Raw genomic sequence first — 13,446 nt, 5'->3', positions numbered from 1 at the left:
TGCTAGTCACAATTCTTTCACTACAAAGTGTCGCATGTAAGTATAAGGTACTTCCCTTCTCTGAACTCTAGTTTCTCCATCTGTACCAGGAAGAGTGTAATATTAACTCTTTTATTAACATCTCTAGTGGCTCTTTATTAGCTTATGTTAACTTCATTCTCCAAACTTACCACATGGTAGTCTTCAAGACACGTAAGTTTTCATACAACCAAGAACCCCAGCCTCAAAGTTCTCCCCAAATCTCTGTAATTTAAATGTGGTGATCTCTTTTGTGTCATGTGCCCTTCCCCAAATAGATGACTATATTTAGAGAGATGGAGCATGCTGAAGAGTTTGTATTAGATCACATAATAGACTTTTAATCAAATGAGAAGGGGTGGGGTTGCAAGCCTTACCTCCAACGTGGGCTGAGAATAGGAAACCTGTAGGTCCTTTGGAAAAATAGAAGTCCGACTGTGAGATTAATGTGGACTGAATGCTAGGCCCACAAAATAATAGATATACATTCCAAGAGAATTGGTGGATTTTCATTACTTTATTCTCCATTTATTCTCTTAAAGAACTGTAATACAAAAATGCTCAAGGCTGACATATCCCTATCTTCATTCAGCTTATAGTAAATGGATAAGAGATACATTAAAATGAAAAATTATACAGCTATGTAATTATATTTGAGACCTTTTCCATATCTCTCATCTTATGACATTTAACATTGTGTTCTTTTCACCATTTAGTAAAATCACATCTCACTTGAATCTAGCATTATTTCAGATTTCTCATGGATCATTGGCCTGTGGGCTAGGCTAGTTTGTATTACTGTTGTTAAACTCTGGGTGGAGTCATTTGCCCTGAAGCTGCCCTCTGTTACACATGATCCGGAATACTCAGATAAAATGATTTTGATTCTCAAAGATTTCAGCCTGGCACTATTTTGAACAATATGGGAGTCAAATAATTGTTAATATCTTAGTAACTGAACAACTAAATTCTTTCTTATTCTCAGAAATTGACACTGTGTACGTTAGCTATTTTCTGAAATTACTAACAGATCTTGTTGACTTCCTTTGGGAAAAGGTGAACTATACAAATTGCCTTATTTTGTTTTTCTAGGAAGGACTTGGAGTCCTTTTTTAACATTAGCTTTGGAGTTTCACCTAGTGTCTTTGGTACAGTGAAGTGTTGCTAATTTATTTTTTAAATTTTGTAATATTTTTATTTTTAATTTTGTTAATTTTCATGAAGAAAAATATGTATTTGGTGAGTAATTTTGCTCTTCACCTTTTCTAATAAGCATGCCTTAGATTATAATCTTTGTTTTTCATTCAACACAAGTCACCAAGCAGATTATTTGAATTTCCAAAAGTGAGCTGCAAAAGATTCTATAAAACAGTATTATCTTCCTGGTCAGAGTAAGATCATGGGAACGAACAATACCTCTGATTACACAGTAATAATTGGGTACCAATATTTCCAATTTTTGATGAGGCAGTGGGAGCTTAGTGAAAGATGGAACAAAATGATAATTTGGCTGATACAGAACAACCTTTTAGTTGGTACTTGGCATATAAAGATTGGCAGATGTATTTTGAACTGAGAGTTAATAGAAATAATAAAAATTATCCAAACTTTATATGAAAATTCTTCAAAGAAGGGATATTTAAGCCAAGGCTGGCATGGATTCTTTCTGTAGTAAGAGAATTCATAGTTGGCACTTATGCACCTTTTTGAAGATTTGCAACACACATATCCTCTGGTTAGACAAATTTCAAAAAGCATCCTTCTTTTGATGAGATAAATCACTTCAAGAATGTCAGCCCCACTTACTGCCCTGAGCTGAGTGAGTAAAATTTTGGCATGTGGATTTGGATCTTGGTCTCAATACTTAATTATTACCTTTTAGTGACCTTGGGCTAATTCCTCTGACAGGACTTATTTTTTAAAAATGTATAAAATGACTAGATCTCTACTTGTTTCATAAATTATATACATTAAAGAGATAACATAGGCAAATTATTTAGCACATGGCTAAGCCTCTTAAATATTAGCTGTGATTTTATTGTGCTGCTATTAGTAGTAATAAGAGTAGTAGTAATAATAGTAAGTAGAACTACAATTATTATTGCTTTTTCTTAGTCTCTCAGATCCTATATCAAATTTTTTTTTTTTTTTTGCCTTGCTGCAACTTCATGATTGGATATCTTAGTAATTTTTATAGAGAAGATAGGAGGATTAAAGTGAGGCCAATGCTGTAGTTAATAAAGAAAAAACAACCAGCAGGGACTCATATTAGTTAGTATAAAAGATGTTTGCTCATTTCTGTCTAACATCTACAAAGTGGTTTTGGTTTTGGCTTTATCCATCATGGTCAGAGAGTGGCCTTGTCTTATGTTGGTGTTCTGTAAAATTGTTTATGTTCAACAGAGTTGAACATATGTTCTGTGAGTTCCAGGCCAGCTCCTGGCAACAGAGGGGTGTCTCTGATAGTGCCATGCCTGCCTTTGGGTGAGAGAGGTTGCTTTTCTTATTCTCAGTGTGCTGAACACATTTTTAAGGAACATTGAAAATTAAAATGACTTCTAAGATGTGACTAGAATAGTGAAGAATTTAAAAATGGTATAATATGAACAATATCTTAAGGGATTGAGATGATTTGACACTGACATTTAGCCACAGAGAAGTGAGATGGTTGAATGTAACTGGTGGCTATTTCAAAAAATGTGAAGGTCAGTCACATATATGAGGTGAGCCTGGGGCCACTATTAAGATAGATAGGGATTTCTCCAAATAAGAAAGCCTTATTTATTTTCAAACTGTTCGACTTACAGAGCAGTGGAACGAGTGGTTATTTTCCATGACAGGCTTTGCTGTTGTTAGACATGTCCATGTAGAGTCTAGATAAACTGTCTGCCAGGGCCATTGTAGTAGAGCAGCCTTTTGTCAATAATTGGACTGGATGATGCTATGTGTCTTATATTCTCTGTCTCTGGAACTAAGTAAGCTGAAATACAGAGATAAACTCCTGGAGGACAGAGGCCCAAACTCAGATTTTTTTTTCCTGTTGCTTTAAAACAAAAAATTGTCCACTTCTTCCAACTTCCAATCTCCTCAGTTTTCTGTCTGCCTTTCTCTGAGTAGACATATATGATGAATTATATTCAAGGGGCTTTAATTCTTCTAGTATAACCATGCACTGACGTTTCCTCTTCCAATGATGACACTGCAAACTCATGCTTATCCAAAGTTCCAATTATTTAACTGAAGGGCAAGCTGGAAACAGTCCAAGGAATTAAAACTGTCATAGCTGTTTGATTAAGCTGTCAATAAGCTTTCCAGGAACTCTGTGGTTGGTTTCGCTGGGGAGAGTAGCATTTTCCCCTGCCCTGGCCTTTGAATGTCTGGAGATAGGTGCCCTTTTGACTCATTTCTTTATAAGCCATTGTAAGACTTCCAGGATGGCAGCAAATAGCACTGAGGAGCTTAAAGGGAAAATTTGAAAGTCATCTTCTCAACAGCTAATTTTAAATAACTGGGATTTAAGTATCTCTCTTTCTTACACTCCAAGTCTTAAAATAAACATTAGTTCAAGTATTTAGAGGATGTTCCTAAGATCTGTTGTCAAAATGTCTATCCCTAGCGTTGAATAGGGACTTGATGATGGGGAAGTGGGAGCAACTCTGGCAGAGCTGGTTAATGGAGGGCTTAATTAATCTGACCTTCTTTATATTATATTATTTGCTTTGGCCACCAATACGGTTTCATTTGCATTTAATTGTTTTCTTTCCTATTCTATCCATATTTGTGTTTTTTCCATTTCTGTGTATGGCACCACTGAGACAAGAATTGACAGTCATGAAAATATCATGTTTTATTATGAAATGATATTTCATAATGATTCTTTGAGTTCTCTTCATCACCCACACCCCTGAGAGAGGATTAAGTATGACCAGTTGTATACACAAGTGACATTTATAAAGCCCTTTCTCTGAAAGGAGTCCCTTTATATTGATGCCAGGCTCCTATTTGTACCTTGCACAATGCTTAGCAAATGGGAGGTGTTTTATAAGGGTTAGTGAAATACATTTAACTAATTGCTTAAAGAATATTTTTACTATTTTATTTGCAGTTATTTATGAGTTTGTAAGACTATTTGAATAGCTACATGTACTTTTCCTTGGACTTCTCTAATTTTTGCTTTTTCCTAGTATGAAATTTAAAAATACTGCATTAATAATGATGCCATGACTACTCTTCTAATTATAAAGTCCAAATGCCTCATGCTATCTGGAGAAGTAAAATGTTTGCTGGTCTGTAAAGCAGCAGACTGGGAATCATTACTGGGGAACATCAAGAAACCTAAAATCAAACTGCTTAATTTTCACCAGCCATAAAATTAAATGACAATATTTTCTGTATTCCTCAGGGCCGATAAGAAGGGCAACTAACCAAATAATAAAGCACTTGGCACTTACTATCTAAATGTGAAATTCCCAAAATCAAGCTCTTTGTGATTACCCAAGCAGGCAGCTGTGGAGTAATGATTAAGAATGAGGACTTGGGGTTAGACCATCAGGGTTCAGAAGGCATGTGACTTCAGACTTCTCCCTGCACCTCCACTTCTGCAGATATATAATGTGGACAATTTTACCAATTTTACAGTTTCTGTGGGGATTAAATGATATCATATTATAAAGTACTTAGAGCAATACCTGGTTTGTATTGTACTTAGAACAAGACCCCGGTATGTGCTAGATGTTCAATTAATGTTAGTGGCAATATACAAGAAAATATTTAAAAATTAAAAAATCACTTTTAGCCATATAATTAAAATGAACCCTCTTTAGAAGGCTGCAGAAATATGACACCCAAGCATGTAATTCAGCTGGTAATTCTGTCTGAAGACTCCTAGAAATATCACACATCATGTTCAAAGCTAACATATCTACTAGAGAAGTTGTGACTACCATAATTGGATCCCTAGTGTCTATTCTTGCAGGGCGGAAAAAAACAACAGATTAGGCCTATCCAGAAAACATTACTCAGCACGAAAACCGTGAAGGGAAAAGAAGAGAGACCAACTGTGGTAAATGGAAGTAAGTACATTGAGACTTTGACAAGAGAGCATAAAGAGTGGCCAAAGACAGCATCAAGTAGAGAGAAGTTATTCTGGGCACTAGGAAGAATTGAACTCTGATCGATGAGAACACACATCCATTAGAACTGAAATGAATGTGCTTTAGGAAAAAAACTTGAAAAGATCAAATTCAAGCTCCAAAGAAAATTACACCTTTTAAAAACTGAAGCTGAGATTTATCCTGTTTTTTCCTTCAGCCTGACAACAGGAAGCAAGATTTAGAAGGACATCTCACTTATATATCCTCTAACCAAGTCGATTATATTGAACCTTGATAAAGGAAAGAGGCAAGAAATTCAATACTAACACCAAACAACCAGAGGGAAGAGCAGAGAAGAAAAAGGAGAAAGAAAGAGATACGCATTTTGGAAGTAAGGAGAGGGAGATAAGGAAAGAGGTAGAAGGAAAGGAGATATAAGAATAAAGGGAATGAAATAAGTGATTTTAAAAAAAAAAGAAAGTGTAGACAATGAGTCTGATGATGAAGGAGAGAATGTCAGAGAGAACATGAAAAAAAGAACTTAAGCCTAAATAAATGTTCCACCTGTGCAATTGTAGCCAAATGATCTGTCAGATTTAAAAAGCTAAAGAGATAGTGTGTGAGGGATTCACCAGGGGGTATGTATCGAGTCTGTGGTGATTCACAGTCTCAGTGGGATATTAGGGAATTGAGCTGGTTGGAGGCCTCATCACTCAGATTAGGCATAAAGAAGCACGGTCATTAAAAGTCCCAAGGTATTTAGGTTAACACAAGGAGTTAAGTTTCTACTATGAGCAGATTCCACCAAAGAAATTATGTCTATGTCCTGCAATGTGTGTGTGTGCATGTGCATGTGCGTGCGTGCGTGCGTGTGTGTGTGTGTGTGTGTGTGAAATAAGCTTGGTGTTGAAGCCATGGAAAAGTATCTCTATTTTCTTAATGGAGCAGGTTTTTTTTTTTCTTTTTGTTGTTTTATTATTGATAAAGGCAAAAATTCACAACAACTAAAGTTGCACTTGTAAAGAATAATCTTAAAAAACTGTTTTTTTTTTTTTTTTGTAAAAACAAAGACCACCAAAATTTCCTTTTGTGATATTTGGCTCTAAACCCTTCAGGGAGCTATTAAAACTAGAGAGAATATTGCCCTCTTCAAGGCTATAGTAAGAAATTAGACAGGCTTGCTTTTTTACTGGATAAAAACTATTTTTAACACAATCTGATTCAAGAATTTTATTTTATTTTATTCTATTTTTACCTTTTTATTTATTTATCCATGAGAGACACAGATAAAGAGGCAGGGACACAAGCAGAGAGAGAAGCAGGCTCCCTGAGGGGAGCCTGATGTGGGACTTGATCCCAGGATCCCAGGATCGTGACCTGAGCCAAAGGCAGACATTCAACCACTGAGCCACCCAGGCATCCCTGATTCTAGAATTTTAAAATGAAAGAAAATATAAACCAGACATTCATATTAGAAAACAAGTGAGATTTTGTTGATATTATATAGATTTTCTTAAATTGCTTTCTAATAACTTGCCGAGCTTTTTCAACCAGAAACACAATCATTCATTTATTTACAATTCAAAATGTAGTGCATTGAGTAAAGGCCTTCAAACTGAGGAAAAAGACCATTTAGGAGCAACCTCTGCCCTCTAGAAGTGCAGAGTATCACAGATGTTTATAGTAATAACTGCTGTGATTTTTAAAAATTATTATTATTCCTACTCTTTGTTGTGCTTTTATTGTTAGTAATATAAGGGCAACTTCAAAAAAAGCACTTATGTATAAAGTGATAAAATGTTTTCAAATATGTGGCAGAGCGCAAGGGAGTTCCTTAAAGAACACAAATGACAAGAAATAATATGTACAGAGTTAAGAGATGCTAGAGTCAGTTTTACCTTTGGAGATGCCAATAATCAGGGGGGACTTGCAAGCTGGATTTTATTGACCCACATGCCGATCACAGAGGGCAGAAAGTTGGGAGCTGCAACAAGCCCAAATAAGACCTCAACTGAAAATTAATGATAGTTAAATAATATTCATAAAAACTTTGAGAAGAAGATAAAGTGCTTTTTGGAGGGAAATTTATAGCTTTGAAAAGCTTATTGGAATAAAAGAAAGTTTAAGAATTAATGAGTTAACTATTTATTGAACTTAAGAAATTTAAAAAATGATTAAGAAAAAGACAAAGAAAGTATAAGAAATGAAACAATAAAGAGCCAAAATTAGTGGTGGCAATTTATTAGGGTAAACATTATTTTTAAGTGAAGATTAATAAAAATGATAAATCTTGGACAAGATTTATAAAGTGAAAAAGAAAGCCCAAATGATTGATACTAGAATTGAAAAGAAGATGAAACTGAGTATTCAGCAAATATTAAAGTATATGAGATTAGTACAACTGATTTTGTCTCAATAAATTTGAAATTGATAGTGTCGTTAATGCATGAAAGCTTTTAGTTCCATTAAGGTCCAAATATTCTATTTTTTTCTTTAGTTGCTTGTGTCCTTAATGTCATATCTAAGAATGAATTGCCAAATCCAAAGTCATGAATAATTACCCTATGTTTTCTTCTGAGAGTTTTGCAATTTTAGCTCTTACACTGAGTTTATTTTTGCATATGGTATAAGGTGGGTATCCAAATTTCTTCTTCTGCATATGATACCCAGGTTTTCCAGAATTATTTATTGAAAATTTTATTCTTTCTAGATGGAATAGTCTTGGAATCTTTGTCAAAAATCAGCTAACCACAGATGTCAATTTTCAAGTCTATTCCATTGATCAATAGATCTATCCTTTTTTTTTAAAGATTGTATTTATTTATTCATGAGAGACACACACACACACAGAGAGAGAGAGAGGCAGAGACACAGGCAGAGGGAGAAACAGGCTCCATGCAGGGAGCCTGATATGGGACTAGATCCCGGGATTCCAGGATCATGTCCTGGGCCGAAGGCAGGCACTAAACCGCTGAGCCACCTAGGGATCCCCAATATATCTATCCTTATGCTAATAGCACACTTATGATCACTGCTGATATATAGTAGGTTTTGAATTCAAAAAATGTGAATACTACAGCTTTGTTCTTTTTTCCAGAGTCTTTGATATTATATGTCCATTGTACTGAATGAAATTTAGTATCAGCTTATTTATTTCAACAAGAGGTGAATGCAATTTTGATATGAAATGCATTGAATTGGTACCTTAATTTGGAGAGATAGCTGTGTTAACAATATTAAGTGTTTCAATCCACCACCACATGTGAAGCCTTTCTATTATTTAGGCATTTTAAAATTTATTTAAATGATTTCTAACTTTCCTTTTGATATCTTCTTTGACCCATTGGTTGTTGAAGAACGTGTTGTTTAATTTCCACATATTCATGACTTTCCCAAATTTCCTTCTGTTATTGATTACTAATTTGATTTCATTGTTGTGGAGAAGATGCTTTGTGTAATTTCAGATTGGGACTTGTTTTGTGGACTAACATATGGTCTAATCAGAGAATGTTTTTTGTGCTGTTAAGAAAAATGTGTATTATGCTGTTGAGTAGAGTGTTTTACAGATATGTGTTATGTCTAATTGTTTTATAATTGTCACATCCTATAGTTCCTTGTTGATCTTTTGTCTAATTGTTTTATCCTAGAACTATTATTGAATTGTTTTCCTCTTCAATTCTGTCAGTTTTTGCTTCATATATTTTGAAGCGCTGTTATTGTTAATATGTGTTTGTAATTATTATATATTCTTGATAGATTGATACTTTTATCATTATATAATATCTTTATTTGTCTCCTATAGAAAGTTTCAACTGGAAGTCTAGATTGATGTAAAGTCTGATATATGCATAGCTATTCCAGCTTAGTATAGCCGCTCTAGCTCACTTTTGGTTATTTACATGAAATGTGTTTTTATTTCATCCTCTAACATTCAACAGATTTGTCATTGATTTTGAAGTGGGTCCTTTATGGACAGCATATAGTTGGATTTCTTAAATCATTTCTATTAATCTTTATCTTTTAATTATAGTTAACTCACTTAAATGTACTATAATTACTGATAAGGAAGAACTTTTGCAATTCTGCTATTTGCTCTCTATATGTCCTGTATTTTTTGTGCTGTAATTACTCCTTTACTACCTTCTTCTGTGTTAGATCATTCTTCTCTAGTTGACATTTTGATTCTTTTTCTTGTCTTGTGCTAAGTGATTTTTAGTTATTTTCTTAGTGGTTTCTGTGGAGATTACAAATACCATCCTAATTTGTAGCAATATTATATGAATTAACAACATCTTAGCTTCAATAGTGTACATTAATTCTATTCCTGTCCAGTTGCTCCTTTTTATATTGTTGTCACAAATCATATTTTTATACTTTTTGTATCATCAACATAGAGTTATAAGTGTTATTTAACTTCTTTTAAATCATGAATGAAAAAAGGTGGATTAAAAATTAAAATTACAAAAAAATTAAAAATTAAAAAATTAAAATTATATTAACATTAAAATGTTATATTTACCTATGTAATTACCTTTAATTGATGTTATTATTTCTTTGTATGGATTCAGATTGCTGAGTGTACTTTTATTTCAGCCTGAAGAGCTCCTTTTACCATTTCTTGTAGGGCAAGTCTGCTAATAATAAACTTTCAGTTTCTTCTCTTTTTTTTTTCAGTTTCTGTTTATGTGGAAATATCTCACTTTCCCCTTCATTCTTTTTTTTCCCCTTCATTCTTGAAGGATAATTTTGCCAGATACACAATTCTTGGTTGATAGTTTTCCCCCCAACACTTTGAATATGCTTTATCATAGCTCTCTAGCCTCTATGGTTTTCATGAAAAATCTGCTGTTAATGTTATAGTGTTTCTGCTACTTTCAGGATTCCTCTTTATGTTTGCTTTAAACAGTTGATTAGAATGTCTCTTAATGTTGATATCTTTGGGTTTACTTTACTTGAAATTCATGAGCTTTTGGATATGTAGATCCATGTATTCCATCAGATTTGGGAAGTTTGGTCATTATTTCTTCAAATAATCTTTCTGTTCCTTTTTCCTCTCCTTTTTCAGGAACTAACATTATGGGTATGTTGACATATTTACTGGTGTCCCACCTCTCTTATTCTCTGTCTTCAGTCTCTTAGACTAAGTCTTCATTTTATTATATTCTATTTCTTTTCCAATCCTCTGATTTCCTAATTTCATTTGGCTTCAAGTTAACTGATATTTCTTTATACCTTCTCAAAAAAGCTATGCAAGCCCTGTAATGAATTTTTTCATTATAGTTATACTCTTTAATTACAGAATTTCTATTTGGTTCCTTTTTTAAAGTTTCTATCTCTTCATTGATATTTGGTTTGGTGAGATATTGTTTTCATTATTTCTTTAGTTCTTCATCCATACTTTTCTTTAGCATTGTGAATAAATCTAAAATTGTTGACTTAGAATCTTTGTCTAGTAAGTTCAATATCTGGGCTTCTTCAGGTCATACATTCTTATTTCTTTGCATGTCTCATAATTTTTATATTGAAAATTAGACACTGAATATTGTACAACTTTCAGGATTAGATTCTTCTGCTCGCTAGGGAATTTTGTTTTGCTTGAAGTGTTCTATGTGTTTGTTTAGTAGCTTTTCCACACTAATTTTGTAAAGTGTATATTCTTTGTTGTATGTGGCCCTTGAAGTGCCTATCTCATTACTATACTATTCAACTTATAATTTGAAAAGTTAAAAAAAAAATCAAACACTTGTGGACACTAATTCATTCCTGAACTTGTTATATGGCTGTATATTCCTGGGCAATAAGCCAGAAATCTTATCTTTATGTGTTTTCAATGGAGATTAATTGGGAAATGGAATTATATTAAAATAGCTGCTATCCTTGAGGACCTGTGGCATGGTATATGTTTGATACAAGGGGCTTGATTTCAGAAGACCTGACTTTCCTTGGCTCTGATGCCTATTAACTCTACAATCTTGGACATGTCATAAGAATTCTTTGGCCTTGGAGCACCTCAGTCAGTTAAGTATCTGACTCTTGTTTTTGGCTCAGGTTGTGATCTCATGGTTGTGAGATTCTCTGATACCTAAGAATTAAAAAAAAATCCAAATATTGCAGCTGTGCTCTTGTCTTTTGGGGTACAACTTCCATCCTCAGGCAGGTAGTTTTCAACTTTGCCTCATGCTTCATTTCTGCTTTTGCAGAGTCTGAAGGTCAGGCAGAGAAAAGAACCTGGGGTCTTCATGGGCCTTTTCTGAGCATGTGATCAATCTTGGGTGTATTATGGTCTTCTAGATTCCAAGGAGAATGTGGGAGCTTTTCAAAGCCTTTATTACCAGAGGCATCTCATTCCCTAGCTTTCTTTCCCTATCTTTTAGATTAGTCAATAGTTTGTCCCAGCTATTATCTTTTGCCCCAAGTGGGCAAATGGCTAATGCATTTTCCTTTATTGTTTTTGACAAACACATTCCCAAGTAGCCCCCTCAGATCTTACGAGTTCAGAGTTAAATGAAATAAAGGCAAAGCCTTTAAGCTGGCTATTCAGGTAACCACAAGACATTTTAAAACAAAGATCCAAAATTTTTTGAGAGTAAGATTTATTTATAAGGTTTATTCTGCTCCTAGGAAACGATGGAGGCCGCTGTCTTCAAGGCCACTGCACAGCTGAGAGAGGGTGATGGGGCCAGTGCAAATTAAAACCCCACTAATCAGGCAGCCCAGGTGGCTCAGCGGTCTAGCACCACCTTCAGCCCAGGGCATGATCCTGGAAACCCAGATCGAGTCTCACATCAGGTTCTCTGCATGGAGCCTGCCTCTCCCTCTGCCTGTGTCTCTGCTCTTCTCTTTCTCTTTCTCATGAATAAATAAATAAAATCTTATAAATAAATAAATAAAAAATAAAGCAACACTAATCTTCTTTCTGAGACTCGTTTTTTTGTTGTTGTTTTTGATTAAATATTTGCCTGGTTGCTAGAAACCCTTGGTTAGTTTCTAGAGTTTCAATAGATGCTTCTGACAATCCTAATCAATTTATTTACTTCCTTTGAGAAAGGAAAGGGTTTTGGAATTCCCTTCTCAGTCACTTTCACTGTTGTCACCTCATTTTTTTAATTAATTGTTCAAGAAAGTTACTTGAGCTATAGTTGAGCTGGCATTAATTCTGTTCCTTTGTTTTTGTATTTGTACTCAGAGATTGCTATTACCTATTTTGGATTTTCTTTCTTACTATTTTCAGCAGCTATCACTTATCTCAAATCCTTTCACTTCATTTTTCTCAATTATTTTTATTTTTGAGATTTTAGTTTTTATTTTCATCATTTTTTCCTCTTACAGTTCTAATGTATTTATTTGTTCTTGCATTCTCTCTAGCTTGATTTTCATATGTGAGATGTCTTTTTCTTTTTTAAATGTTGTTTCTTTATTTATGATTTTATCCTGATTTCTGTCATCTCATTTTAGAATTCTTATAATCCTGATTTATGCTCTTTCATGTGTTGTACCATTTCCTTAATGTCCCTTTGCTATTCTGCAATGAGCTCTGGGTGTTTGATTTTGAGATTCTACTTCAGACTTTCAGTCACATCTTTTCATAAACCCCTGCACTTACCCAATTTTGCAGTCAGCAGACTTCCCAATTTTAGTTCCTGCATGTGAATTGATCTACTGTGATTCAAATAAATACCTGTTGGCTATGTGTATTTCTGTTGTTCTCAGATTTGTCAGTTTCTCCACTGCTTTCTTTGTTTTCTCCTGCAAAGACACTGATATTAGATAGGACTTCTATCTATTGTTGTTTTGTTTAAATTAATCATATCTTGGGGCTCCTAAGAATACCTATTACCTAATTTCTCTATAAAGGTAGTTCATAGGGATGCCTGTGTGGCTCAGCAGTTGCGCGCCTGCCTTTAGCCCCGGACATGATCCTGGAGTCCCAGGATTGAGTCCCATGTCAGGTTCTCTGCCTGGAGCCTGCTTTTCTCTCTGCCTATGTCCCTGCCTCTCTCTCTCTCTGTGTCTCTCATGAATAAATAAATAAAATCTTTTATTTTTAAAGGTTGTTCATGGGATTCAGGCTTTTCTATTTAGTTGCTGGTCTGTATTTATCTGCTGATGAAGAGATACTTAAAAACTGTGACATGGCTGTGTCAATTTCCCAGAGTTCTTTTCATTCTTGAGTCTTATGTTTATTCTTATACTTCAAGGAACCTCTCTTTACTGTCATGGGTGAAGTAAAAAATAGCAAAGTTGTTGACATGTACATTAATGTGGATATCACCACTTTCATACCATTAACACCAAGGTTTATTTATTTCTGTATTCCATGACAAATCAATCTTGA

At 34.3% G+C, this 13,446-nt stretch overlaps 1 long non-coding RNA gene across 1 annotated transcript in view; it reads left to right on the top strand.

Annotated features, from left to right (window-relative positions):
• The window catches only part of LOC121494240, a 122,405-nt gene extending 110,491 nt beyond the window's left edge, over positions 1 to 11,914 (top strand). Inside the window, exon 3 of the long non-coding RNA XR_005988771.1 lies at positions 11,733 to 11,914. This is a non-coding gene — a long non-coding RNA (uncharacterized LOC121494240). The remainder of the gene's footprint in view (positions 1 to 11,732) is intronic.
• Positions 11,915 to 13,446: the final 1,532 nt, after the last annotated feature.

This window comes from Vulpes lagopus, chromosome 7 (assembly GCF_018345385.1).
Source record: "Vulpes lagopus strain Blue_001 chromosome 7, ASM1834538v1, whole genome shotgun sequence".
Lineage (NCBI taxonomy): Eukaryota > Metazoa > Chordata > Mammalia > Carnivora > Canidae > Vulpes > Vulpes lagopus.
The sequence above is the reverse complement of the archived record's forward strand: the minus strand, read 5'-3'. Positions and strand labels throughout refer to the sequence as shown.